We start from the raw sequence: 14,221 nt of genomic DNA on the forward strand, positions 1-14,221 counted from the left end.
GAAGCAGTGGAGGAACTTTGACATAAAGAGGATTGACGCACAACTCGTGGGGACGGCAAGACTTGGACAGCAGCCCCTTGTCCTGCTGTCACCATAGTTACCCAGTGCCCAGTCAGCGACATGTAACGCCCCTGTCTATGCCTACTCGTACAAGTGTCTGTGGTGAAATGCACCCTGTCACACACAGAGTTTCTCAAAGAAGCGGTGATGTTGTGTGCGACATGCTGGTGGAGCGCAGGCACACCTTTCTTTGAGAAGTAGTGCCGACTGGGCATCTGGTACTGGGGCACTGCGACGGACATAAGGTCTCGAAAATCCTCTGTGTCCACTAGGCGGAAAGGCAGCATTTCTGTAGCCAAGAGCTTGCAGATGGTGAAATTCAACCTCTTAGCTTTCTCATGGCTAGGAGGAAATGGTCTTTTACTTTTCCACATCTGAGGGACCGAGGGCTGGCTATTGTGCTTAGACGGGGTTGATAAGGGTGTGCCCGGCAAACTGCCGGTCTGTGAGGAAGATGCAGGCGGACAAGTTAGGTTGCCTTGATCCAAAGGTGGTGCTATCGATGTCGGACAGCGCTCAACACCAGCTGGTGTTACCACCTCCAAAGAAAATGATGACCTGCCAATCACGCTGGCTGTTGCGGGTAAAGAGGTGGCAGGTCTGCGCCCCAAAACAGGTGTGACTGCTGTCCCCCCAGTCACAGAGGATGAAGAGGCCGCGGATGCACAAGATATGGCAGACGGTGGTTGGCCCGGCCGGCTAGGCCGCATTGTAGCACACTGAGCTTCCCACTGCAACTTATGCTTTATGTCCATGTGCCGGTTCATGCATGAAGTACTCAAACTATGTATTTTTTGGCCTCTACTTAGCTTTTGCTGACAAATGTTACAGATAACACGAGTTGGGTCATCTTTATCGATCTGAAAAAATGCCCAGGCTATGCAAGGCTTAGCACCCATGCGACCTGAAGAGCCACCACGACTTGTGGTGAGAGGCAGAGTTGTGTTTGAGGATGCAGTTGTTGACGTGCTTCCAGTACTACGTCTCTGTCCAGGAAGGCGCAACCTGACCTCGTCGTCACTAGCATCTTCCTCCACCTCCTCTGCTGACCTCATCTCTTGGCTGACTGTGGGTTGACAGTAAGTGGGATCTCCAACCTCATCATCATCACCCTGTGCGTTATCACACCCGTCGTCCTCAGAGCCAACCTGTTCCTGCCCTGACAAAAAACTAAAGTTGTCGCTCCAATCAGGTATTTGAGTCTCATCATTGTCTTCCTCATTGTCTCCACCAACAGGAGTTACAGTTTGGGAATGAGGGTCTACATTATGGTCAGAACCTTCTGCGTCTGGTCCTGGATCCGATTCATAAAGATTCTGGGCATCAGTGCAGATCATTTCCTCGTCTGGATTCACAGAAGCGCTGGAGTCGACCTCTGATTCCCAGGCTATAGTATGAGTAAACAGCTCTGCAGACTCAACCATCTGTTCTACCTCATACTCAGACGGGCACCTGGAGATTTGGGAGCTGTGAGGAAGCAAGTGCGATTGGGGTGACACCTTTGAGGACTGGAGTATTTGTGATGTTGAAGTTGATGTGGAGGAGAGCCCACTTAAAGGAGCACTTGATATCCGTTGAAGCACCTGCTGTTTTTGTGCCTCATCTGGAATTTGTAGCGATTGGCGTGGCCGTAAGAAAGGGATCTTATCACATTGTCCGCTAAAAGAAGTAGACATTTTAGTTTGGCTGGAAGATGGTCTTTCTTCTGCAGATGTTACTGTTGCTTTAACACCTACCCCACGGACACAACCTTTTTTCCCCTTCCCAACACGCCTATTCCCCTTTCCACCAGCAGCAGGCCTTTTTCCACTCATTTTGGTGGTTAACTAATTCACAACTCTGGAGTTGTTTGCACAAAAAAACAATGGATGGGAACCGAGCAGAGCTGAGTGGCCAAACTGTGGTATTAGGCCAAAACTATTGGCTGGGTTAGATGCAGAAAAAAATTATATTCAATTTGCAACCTGATGGAGGTCAGTATAGATGGACTAATAGAAAAAGTCCCACACACAGCTAGAAGCCCAAATATTTTTTCAGAGGTAGATGCAGAAAAAAAATATATTCAGTTTGCAACCTGATGGAGGTCAGTATAGATGGACTAATAGAGAAAGTCCCACACACTGCTAGAAGGCCAAATATTTTTTCAGAGCTAGATGCAGACAAAAAATTATTTTTAATTTGCAATCTGATGGAGGTCAGTATAGATACCAGGCAGAATTTTTCCTTTCTTGGCCTTGTTTCAGAGAATATGAATGATAACAAAAAAACTTTTTCTCCACTCATGGATATTGGTTGGGTGAAGCCATTTATTGACAAACTACTGTGTTTTCTCTTTTTCAATCTTAATGACAACCAAAAACATCCAAATGACCCTGATCAAAAGTTCACATACCCCAGTTCTTAATACCGTGTATTGCCCACTCTAACATCAATGACAGCTTGAAGACTTTTGTGGTAGTTGTGGATGAGGTTCTTTAATTTCTCAGATGGTAAAGCTGCCCATTCTTTTTGGCAAAAAGCCTCCAGTTCCTGTAAATTCCTGAGCTGTCTAGCATGAACTGCGCACTTGGGATCTCCCCAGAGTGGCTCAATGATATTGAGGTCAGGAGACTGAGATGGCCACTCCAGAACCTTCATTTTGTTCTGCTGTAGCCAATGACAGGTCAACTTGGCTTTGTGTTTTGGATTGTTGTCATGTTGGAACATCCAAGTACATCCCATGTGCAGCTTCCAGGCTGATGAGTGCAGATTTGCCTCCAGTATTTGCCGATAACGTGCTGCATTCATCTTTCCTTCAACTTTTACCAAGTTTCCTGTACCTTTAAATATAAAATCAGGGGCGCTGGTAGGTAAGCTCAGTATATCTGCTGCAGATGGTATGTGTCACCATAGACCACTATAAAAAATAAAGCCAGAAATATATAAAACCACTGCGCTGATGTGCTGAGAGGAGTAGGTAAGAATTACTGGGGGTAGTAATGGAAGAATATACGATTGTTGATGGATATTAATATTTTTATTTTTATTTTGAGAACCAATAGTAAAAAATGTTATGGATACATATTAGCATTAAAACAAAGGTTAAAAATAGAGCATTGGGTAGTTCCTCCAGGGATCCAGAGCATTGGTTATATATTACGGTTTTATATATTTCCTGTACCTTTGTAGCTCACACATCCCCAAAACATCAGCGATCCACCTCCGTGCTTTACTGCAGGAATGGTGTTCCTTTCATCTTAAGCCTTGTTGACCTCTCTCCAAATGAAACATTTATGGTTGTGGCCAAAAAGTTACATTTTGGTCTCATCACTCCAAATTACCTTGTACCAGAAGTTTTGAGGCTTGTCTCTGTGCTGTTTGGCATATTGTAGGCGAGATACTTTGTGGCATTTGCGCAGTAATTGCTTTCTTCTGGTGTCTCGACCATGCAGCCCATTTTTCTTCAAATGCCTCCTTGTTGTGCATATTGAAACAGCCACACTGCTAGTTTTCATAGAGTCCTGAATTTCAGCTGATGTTATTTGTGGCTTTTTCTTTGCATTTGGAACAATTTTCCTGGCAGTTGTGGCCGAAATTTCTTTTGGTCTACCTGACCATGGTTTGATTTTTTGCAGAGCCCCTTATTTTCCATAGGTTAATCATAGTTTGAATGCTGCTGACTGGCATTATCAATTCCTTGGATATTTTTTTGTATCCCTTTTCTGTGTTATACAGTTCAACTACCTTTTCTCATAGATCCGTTGACAATTCTTTTGCTTTACCCGTGATTCACAATCCAGAAACTTTAGTGGCTGGATGAAAGATGCAAGAGTCTGTCTGGATCCCAGAAACTCACTCAGCTTTTATGCACACACACTGATTACAAGCAAACAGGTCACAGGTGAGGATGTTACCTTTAGTAGCCATTCAAACCCATTTGTGTTAAATTCTGTGCATGTTATCAGGCCAAGATCACCAGGGTATGTGAACTTTTGAGCAGGGTCATTTGGATATTTTTGGTTGTCATTAAGATTTGAAACGAGAAAACACAGTTCTTTGACAATAAATGGCTTCACCCAACCAATAACCATGAGTGGAGAAAAAGTTTTTTGCTATCATTCATATTCTCTGAAACAAGGCCAAGAAAGGAAAAATTCTGCTAGGATATGTAAACTTTTGAGCACAACTGTAAATCCTTTAACATCTAGTAGTCCATATCCAAGATACCCATATACATAGTCAAGTAAATACCGTGCAAGTTAGGTGCACTAGGTACTCCAACATTTTCTCTTGGGCTATATGCAACAAAAAGTACTTTAACACTTTGTAGCTCAAAGTAAATATACTTCATAGTCTGGTAATGAGTGATCAATGTCAGAGTTTGTAAAGATATAAAGAAAGATTCTGTAGCATTCTTATTTCATAGGGAATACAAGTATTTACTAAAATATGAGTCAGGACTCAAGAGTGATGTCAGGCCCCCTTTAAACCAGAAACACATTGTTCTCGTGATATAGTAAGAGGTAATATTTATTTCTGTGGTTAAGAAGTCAAAAGATATTTTAATGCAGCCGGATACAAGGCTAATCATGTTATGATTGAGTTCCTTCTGTACTGGAATCAGAATGCTTGTCACTTGAAAATGTATACCTTTACAACATCAACAATTTATAAGAATGATAGTGATGTATTCTAGATAACAAGAAATAATACTGTATATGCTTTTTTAATTTATTTTTTTACAATATTTCTGCAACATTTTAGGTTTCAGTGAGCATTCTTGAACATACTGCCCAAAATTATCAAACATCTGAGCCGTGAATTTCCATGTCCATTAAATTTAGTACCATTTTCATGACAAAACTGAAAACTTTTATAAATTTGCCCCAAAGTATTTGTTAGATGTTAGGCATTCATTTCACAATCTACTTGATCAACAAAGATTTTTTATTTCTTTTAGCAAAAAAACAAAAGCAAAATGTCATTCTTTCTGTTATATTTAGAAGTTAAAAATAGTGGTTCAATGGTTTTATCTAACTTGACTTGACCTGTAACAAAGAAGTCCATGGAGCATTTCTGGATGTACTTTTCAAACAATTTTTATTCTATCCTCCTTCTATAAGAAAATGATGTGGTTTGCTGCTAATTAAAGACTTGACTCTTCTAACATGCAGGTCTCGATATGTATTGAACCGTGACACTGACTGAATGAGAGAGGCAATTATGAATTTCATACTGCAGCACTAAATGAGGGAGTTGTTAGAACTTTTAATTGAGGAATCAGCTGCAATAAAATGATTTGACATTGTGATACTTCATTTATAATGCATGTAGGATTAATTTGCCACCTGCAAAAGGTTCAGGAGGCCAAGTCCTTAATATGACTTTGATTCCAGTTGTTAATAAACTGATTTATTTGAAAACTAAAATGGGACATCTTTTCTTTCATAGAACCATGCAGTAATTCACAAGTTTTCCAAAAGATAAATAGCTAATTTCAGCAGTAATAATAAGACATCCTCTCAGGAACATGAATTGTCACAGCTAGGGATAAGCGGTTCGTTTGAATTTTCATAATTCTCAAATTAGTCCTTAAAATTTTAATTTGTAGTGAATTTGTTGGCTACGAATCACAGGTAGTGTTCTTCAGCAGAAAATCTTTATTTAACCAGGAGAGAGCGTAAGAGACAAAGTGAGAGAAATGTGCTATATACAGTGGGTACGGAAAGTATTCAGACCCCTTTCAAATTTTCACTCTTTGTTTCCTTGCAGCTCAGCTGTAAAGGACATATTGATACTTATGCTAGAGCAACTCCATTTTGTCTGCTTGCTTTAAAATCTTGTTATTATCACTCATGCATGTTATGCATAACATACTTCTTTCTTTCTCTTCCCATGGATCTTTCCCACAAACTTTTTCTCACAAGAACATTTTGTATTTTGTCAGACACTCCGCTCCTGTTATCTAACTAGTCTAGGCCAGGATTGACCTTGTAAAATTTCCATAGTGCTTCGAACTAACAATGATAATATGACCAGATATGTGTTTCCGTAATAATTGTACTAACATTGGTTAGCCTATAGTACTGTAGTATGGCTGCAGAGTTGATTGGCTATTAAAATACTCAAAACAATATAAAATGCTAGGTAAAATAAACGGGATCAGAGATTCTTTGAATCCTCCCATACAGAGCACGCATTGCCTCCGTTTGGTTTTCTGTGGATTGCGCAATCAACATAATAATTTGACACTCACTTGGTCAACCGTGAAGGGTTATTGCCCTCCCTTAACACAGCCATTTGGTAAATTCTAAAAATTTCATTTTTTTCTCATTAAAGTACACTTTGCACTCCATCTTGACTGAAAAAAAACAGAAATGTAGAAATTTTTGCAAATTTATTAAAAAAGAAAAACTGAAATATCTCAGGGTCATAAGTATACAGACCTTTTGCTCAGTATTGATTAGAAGCACCCTTTTGAGCTAGTACAGCAATGAGTCTTCTTGGGAACGATGCAACAAGTTTTTCACACCTGGATTTGGGGATCCTCTGCCATTCTTTCATCAGGTTGGATGGTGAACGTTGGTGGACAGCCATTTTCAGGTCTCTCCAGAGATGCTCAATTGGGTTTAGGTCAGGGCTCTGGTTGGGCCAGTCAAGAATGGTCACAGAGTTGTTTTGAAGCCACTCTTTTGTTATTTTATTGGTTTTTATCCAGGATATCTCTGTACTTGGCCACATTCATGTTTCCTTCAATTACAACCAGTCGTCCTGTCCCTGCAGCTGAAAAACACCCCCATAGCATGATGCTGCCACCACCATGCATGGCACCCCTATCCACCATCATGGGATGAATGGCACCCCAATCCCCCATCCTGGTATGCATGACACATAAATCTCCCATCCTGGTATGCATGGCACCCCAATCCCCCATCCTGGCATGCATGGCACCCCTCATCCCCATCCTGGTATGCATGGCACCCCTGATCCCTATCTTGGTGTGCATGGCATCCCTGATCCCCATCATGGTATGGAGCACCCCTAATCCCCATCCTGGTATGCATGGCACCCCTGATCCCCATCCTGATATGCATGGCACCCCTGATCCCCATCCTGGTAAGCATGGCACCCCTCATCACTCTTCCTGGTATGCTTGGCATCCCCCATCACATACTGCACACAAAAAATAAACACTTCTACTCATCTTTTTCCCTGTGTTCCAGCGCTGCATCCAGCTCCGCTGCCAGCACTGATCTCACAGTGTGAGCCACGCATGGCGTCACCGCCATCCGCCCTCAGACTCTGAGATGCTGTGCCGGAAGGGTCACTGCTCCCCATGCCGGGACTGTGTGCGTGGGGAAAGGTAACCATTCATTCTCCCAAATAGCGGGCACACTGTACCCGCAGCGCGGCTTCTGCAGTAGTTTTTGCTTTTGCCTGTTTTTCCAGCATTCCTCACATGTATTAAATCTGTCAAACAGTTGCAAATCATGTTCATGGAGCGACGAAAACTTAAAGCCCGAGCATTGTATAAATACTCGGTGCTCGGCCGAGTATACTCAGCGAAAGGGTTAACCGAACATACTCGCTCATCACTAATTATCACCTGTTATAATTGGTTACCCATGTACCTGACTAAAATCCTACAAAACCCCTGACTTTGTGTTAGTTTACAGTACCTAGAACTGATGCTGGCTGCTTTGAAAATAAATGGTGGTCACACCACATGTTTATTTGACTTAGATTTATTTTTGCTTATTCACTTTAAATTTTGTTAATTGGTAAAAATAAACAATTTCCACAACTTTTAAAGTTTATTTTACAGCAGTTTTCGTATACCAGCTTAAAACTTTATCAAAGTACTATACATCACTGGAAACTCCCATGCATGTCTGTCACAGTACTGATACCACACTGCAATACCAAACAACATTTTATAAGCACCAATTGATCACAATATGAAAGATAAGATAATGCTAACTAGAGATCAAAAAAAGTAATTTTTCATAATCCTGAAACAGCTCCTAATGCTAATTTGTTTAAAAGGCTTGGTAACCCCTTTACGACCTTGGACATATGCGTCAAAGGTCGCATCCCCCTCTTTGGCGCAGGCTCCGGCGATGAGCCCACACCTTTCTGGGAACATGATAGCTGATCTCTTCAGCTGTCATGTGCCCCTAACAGCGGCGGGTGGAATGGCGATCCCCCCGTGGCTATCAACATGTGACATAAGCCCTCACCCAGCCCCAGATCATGAAAAATGAAGACGCTACAGGTCTCGGAAAATGGAGCCATACATTTTTTTTTTACAAACTTTGGATTTTTTTTCACCATTTAAATAAAAAGAACCTATACATGTTTGGTATCTATGAACTAGTAATTACCTGGAGAATCATAATGGCAGGTCAGTTTTAGCATTTAGTGAATACGGTAAAAAAAAACAATTGTGAAATTGCACTTCTTTTTTCATGTCTGTGCAAATTCCTTTACTATATTCTGACAAATGTATTTTTTACCAACTTCTATATTGACTATCGTAAGTGATATGATAATAAAGGATAAAGATTTATCTAAACTGCCCAAAAACTATCTATGTTGCCCATAGAATTCAATTGAAGTGCAACTTCTATTTCATCAGAATGAAAGCCAAATTATGTTGGTTGCAAAGGGAAATTTTTTTTTTATTTTACAGCTTTAATAAGTTAAACACCAAATCTATTAAAGTAATATGGCAATCTGATATATTTGCATTTAAAGATACAGTGCCTTGTGAACGTATTTGGCTTCCTTGAACTTTTCAACCTTTTGCCACATTTCTGGCTTCAAACATAAAGATATAAAATTCTAATTTTTTGGGAAGAATCATTAACAAGTGGGACACATTTGTGAAGTGGAACGAAGTTTATTGGATATTTTAAGCTTTTTTAAAAAATTAAAAACTGAAAAGTAGGGCGTGCAATATTATTCGGCCCCCTTGAGTTAATACTTTGTAGCGCCACCTTTTGCTGCGATTACAGCTGCAAGTTGCTTGAGTTATGTCTCTATCAGTTTTGCACATTGAGAGGCTGAAATTCTTGCCCATTCTTCCTTGCAAAACAGCTCGAGCTCAGTGAGGTTGGATGGAGGGCGTTTGTGAACAGCAGTTTTCAGCTATTTCCACAGATTCTGGATTGGATTTAGGTCTGGACTTTGACTTGGCCATTCTAACACCTGGATACGTTTATTTTTGAACCATTCCATTCAGGGGTGGACACAGACTGTAGTGGGCCCCTGTGCAAGAATTTTTTTGGGCCTCCCCATCCTGCCCTTCATAGGGCAACAAAGTTATGTAAACATAAACTCCCATGTGCAGCTCTCACCCCCTCATGTGCAGCTCTCATCCCCCCGTACATCTCTCATCCCCCCATGTGCATCTCATCCCCCCCGTGCATCTCTCATCCCCCCCATGTGCAGCTCTCATCCCCCCATGTGCAGCTCTCATCCCCCCCATGCATCTCACCCCCCCATGCATCTCACCCCCCCCATGCATCTCCTCCCTCCCGTGCATCTCTGATTCCCCCCACTCCTAGTTAATTAATTGTATTTAAAAAAAATAAAACTTGTTATACTTACCCCCATGCGATCCCTGCAGAATCCTGGCACTCGTCCACGTCGCTGCCACCAGGTTCTCCTGACTTCCGGCCATGTGAAATTTGTTTAATTTGTTTATCCTAGGGTATCACAAGAAAGAAGACAGACATCAAGTCAGCAGGGACAAGGAGCAGCATGGCAGATGTGACAACCTACATGGTGAGCTGCAACATGTGCTACATGTTCACAGATCGACCAGAAGCTGAAACCAACTTCACCTGCCAGAAGTGTAGACTACTGGCTCTTTTAGAAGAAAAGGTGCGGGGACTGGAAGAAAGAATTGCGACATTAAAACTCAGCAAGGAAAATGAAGACTTCCTGGACAGAACAGAAGCGTCACTACTGGTCACGGAAAGTGAAGGAAGCGTCAGAGAACCTCCAGAGGCAGACAAGTGGAGGCAAGTGACCAAAAGAAGCAAGAAGACCATGGAGACACCACCAACCACACAACTGAGAAACAGATTCCAAGGACTTGTGGAGGACGAAGATGGCACACCTAAGGATGAGGAACTACCAGCAAGCAAAAAAGAAAAGAGCACCCAGAAACACCCAGAAGCGACAAGAAAAAGGACAGCCAAGAAGGGAAGAAGAGTGGTGGTGGTGGGAGACTCACTACTGAGAGGAACAGAAGCAGCTATCTGCAGACCGGACATAACCGCAAGAGAAGTATGCTGCCTCCCAGGGGCGAAGATCAAGGATGTTACCGATAGGATACCGAAGCTCATCAGTTCCAAGGATGTCCACCCAATTCTTCTGATACATGTTGGCACCAATGACACGGCAAAGAAGGACCTACTGACAATTTGCAAGGACTTTGAAGCATTGGGGAAGAAAGTAAAAGAACTGGATGTGCAGATAGTTTTTTCTTCTATCCTTCCAGTAGACGGGCATGGCGTCAGGAGATGGAACAGGATCCTTGATGTGAACAACTGGCTGAGACGATGGTGCAGACAACAAGGATTTGGATTCCTGGACCACGGTGTGAATTACCTCTATGACGGACTCCTTGCCAGAGACGGACTACACCTCAACAAACCCGGGAAACACACATTCGCCAGGAGACTCGCAACACTCATCAGGAGGGTGTTAAACTAGAAGAAGAGGGGATGGGAAGAAAAATGCCGGACACGAACATTTGTTTAATTTGTTTATCCTAGGGTATCACAAGAAAGAAGACAGACATCAAGTCAGCAGGGACAAGGAGCAGCATGGCAGATGTGACAACCTACATGGTGAGCTGCAACATGTGCTACATGTTCACAGATCGACCAGAAGCTGAAACCAACTTCACCTGCCAGAAGTGTAGACTACTGGCTCTTTTAGAAGAAAAGGTGCGGGGACTGGAAGAAAGAATTGCGACATTGAAACTCATCAAGGAAAATGAAGACTTCCTGGACAGAACAGAAGCGTCACTACTGGTCACGGAAAGTGAAGGAAGCGTCAGAGAACCTCCAGAGGCAGACAAGTGGAGGCAAGTGACCAAAAGAAGCAAGAAGACCATGGAGACACCACCAACCACACAACTGAGAAACAGATTCCAAGGACTTGTGGAGGACGAAGATGGCACACCTAAGGATGAGGAACTACCAGCAAGCAAAAAAGAAAAGAGCACCCAGAACCACCCAGAAGCGACAAGAAAAAGGACAGCCAAGAAGGGAAGACGAGTGGTGGTGGTGGGAGACTCACTACTGAGAGGAACAGAAGCAGCTATCTGTAGACCGGACATAACCGCAAGAGAAGTATGCTGCCTCCCAGGGGCGAAGATCAAGGATGTTACCGATAGGATACCGAAGCTCATCAGTTCCAAGGATGTCCACCCATTTCTTCTGATACATGTTGGCACCAATGACACGGCAAAGAAGGACCTACCGACAATCTGCAAGGACTTTGAAGCATTGGGAAAGAAAGTAAAAGAACTGGATGCGCAGGTAGTTTTTTCTTCTATCCTTCCAGTAGACGGGCATGGCGTCAGGAGATGGAACAGGATCCTTGATGTGAACAACTGGCTGAGACGATGGTGCAGACAACAAGGATTTGGATTCCTGGACCACGGTGTGAATTACCTCTATGACGGACTCCTTGCCAGAGACGGACTACACCTCAACAAACCCGGGAAACACACATTCGCCAGGAGACTCGCAACACTCATCAGGAGGGCGTTAAACTAGAAGAAGAGGGGATGGGAAGAAAAATGCCGGACACGAACATGCAACCAGAGAACATACTAATGAAAGATATGAAGTGCGACAAAGAAGTTCCAAGACAAGATACTTGGAAAGGAGGTAAGAAAATTTCTAATACAATCCACAGGGAGAAGATTGGAACAAAACAAAATCATGTAAGCTGCATGCTAGCAAATACCAGGAGCCTGACAAACAAGATGTATGAACTGGAAGCAGAAATATCTACAGGTAACTATGACATAGTGGGAATAACCGAGACATGGTTAGATGAAAGCTATGACTGGGCAGTTAACTTACAGGGTTACAGTCTGTTTAGAAGGGATCGAATAAGTCGGAAAGGGGGTGGAGTCTGTCTATATGTAAAGACATGTCTAAAGCCTACAATAAGGGAGGATGTATGGGAGGGAAATGAGGAGGTCGAGTCCTTATGGGTGGAGATACATGGGGCAAAAAACAATAATAAAATTATCATAGGAGTCTGTTATAAGCCACCAAATATAGCAGAAGCCACAGAAAGTCTATTAATGAGACAAATAGACGAAGTAGCAAAAAATAACGAGGTGATTATTATGGGGGACTTCAACTACCCCGATATAGACTGGGAAACCGAAAGCTGTAGATCTCAGAAAGGAAACAGGCTTCTGTCAATTATCAAAGACAATTATTTGTCACAACTTGTGCAGGAACCAACTAGAGGGACGGCCCTTTTAGACTTAATATTAACTAACAGGCCAGACAGAATAACTGAGGTGCAGGTTAGGGGGCACCTGGGAAATAGTGACCACAACATTATACAATTCCACATGTGCTTCAGTAGGGTGCCCAGCAAGGGAGTCACAAAAACACTGAACTTTAGGAGGGCAAAGTTTGATCAGCCAAGAGATGCCCTTCACCTTATAGACTGGGATAGTATCTTTAGTAATAGGAGCACGGATAGAAAATGGGAAATTTTCAAAACAGTCCTGCATAGTCACTGTAGAAGGTACATACCTTATGGGAATAAAAGGGCTAGGAATAGGAGGAAGCCAATGTGGCTAAATAAGGAAGTCAAGAGGGCAATGAAAAACAAAAAAAGGACTTTCGGTAAACTTAAGCAAGAAGGCAGCGAGGAAGCGCTAATATCTTAGAGGGAAAAAAACAAAATCTGTAAGAAACAAATAAGAATAGCAAAACAGGAGACAGAGAGACTAATTGCCAAGGAAAGTAAAACGAATCCCAAACTGTTCTTTAACTATATAAACAGTAAAAGGATTAAAACTGATGTAGTTGGCCCATTGAAAAATAACCTGGGTAAAATCATAGAGTGAGATGAGGGTAAAGCAAACCTACTCAATAGCTTCTTCTCCAGTGTTTTCACAAAAGAAAACAATTTATCGGAGGAAATGCAGAGTGATAAAGTAAACCCTCCGCTAAATATCACCCACCTAACCCAGGAGGAAGTTCAGAAACGCCTAAATAATATCAAAATAGACAAGTCACCAGGCCCAGATGGCATACACCCCCGGGTACTAAAAGAATTAAGTAATGTGATAGACAGACCGCTGTATCTTATATTCAAGCACTCTTTATGGACAGGGACTGTCCCACTAGACTGGCGCCAAGCAAATGTGGTACCAATATTCAAAAAGGGGTCTAAAAGTGACCCTGGGAACTATAGACCAGTCAGCTTAACGTCTGTTGTGGGTAAATTGTTTGAAGGATTTCTTAGAGATGCTATTGTAGAATATCTTAATGATAATAACTGTCTAACTCCATATCAACATGGATTCATGAGGGATCGCTCCTGCCAAACAAACCTGATCGCCTTCTACGAGGAGGTGAGCTCACAGCTGGACCGGGGAGAGTCAGTGGATGTTGTATACCTTGACTTCTCCAAAGCGTTTGACACCGTGCCACACAAAAGGTTGGTATATAAAATGAGAATGCTTGGTCTGGGGGATAATGTGTGCAAGTGGGTAAATAGCTGGCTGAGTGATAGAAAGCAGAGGGTGGTTATCAATGGAGTAAGCTCAGGGTGTGTCAGGGTTACTAGCGGGGTGCCTCAAGGGTCTGTCTTGGGCCCTATATTATTTAATATATTTATTAATGATCTAGTGGAAGGGTTGCATAGTAAAATAGCAATATTTGCAGATGATACTAAACTTTGTAAAGTAGTTAATACAGATGAGGATAGGGCACAGCTACAGGAGGATTTAGATAAATTGGGGAGTTGAGCCAAAAAATGGCAAATGGGGTTCAATGCCGATAAATGTAAGGTCATGCACATGGGAAAGAAAAACAGCAGTCACCCATACATATTAAATGGGAAACCGTTGGGGAAATCTGACATGGAGAAGGATCTGGGCGTCTTGGTTAATAGCAAATTAAAT

This window comes from Phyllobates terribilis, unplaced genomic scaffold, assembly GCF_046119375.1.
Source record: "Phyllobates terribilis strain yellow unplaced genomic scaffold, ASM4611937v1 Scaffold_3__8_contigs__length_932513732, whole genome shotgun sequence".
In the NCBI taxonomy this organism is placed as follows: domain Eukaryota; kingdom Metazoa; phylum Chordata; class Amphibia; order Anura; family Dendrobatidae; genus Phyllobates; species Phyllobates terribilis.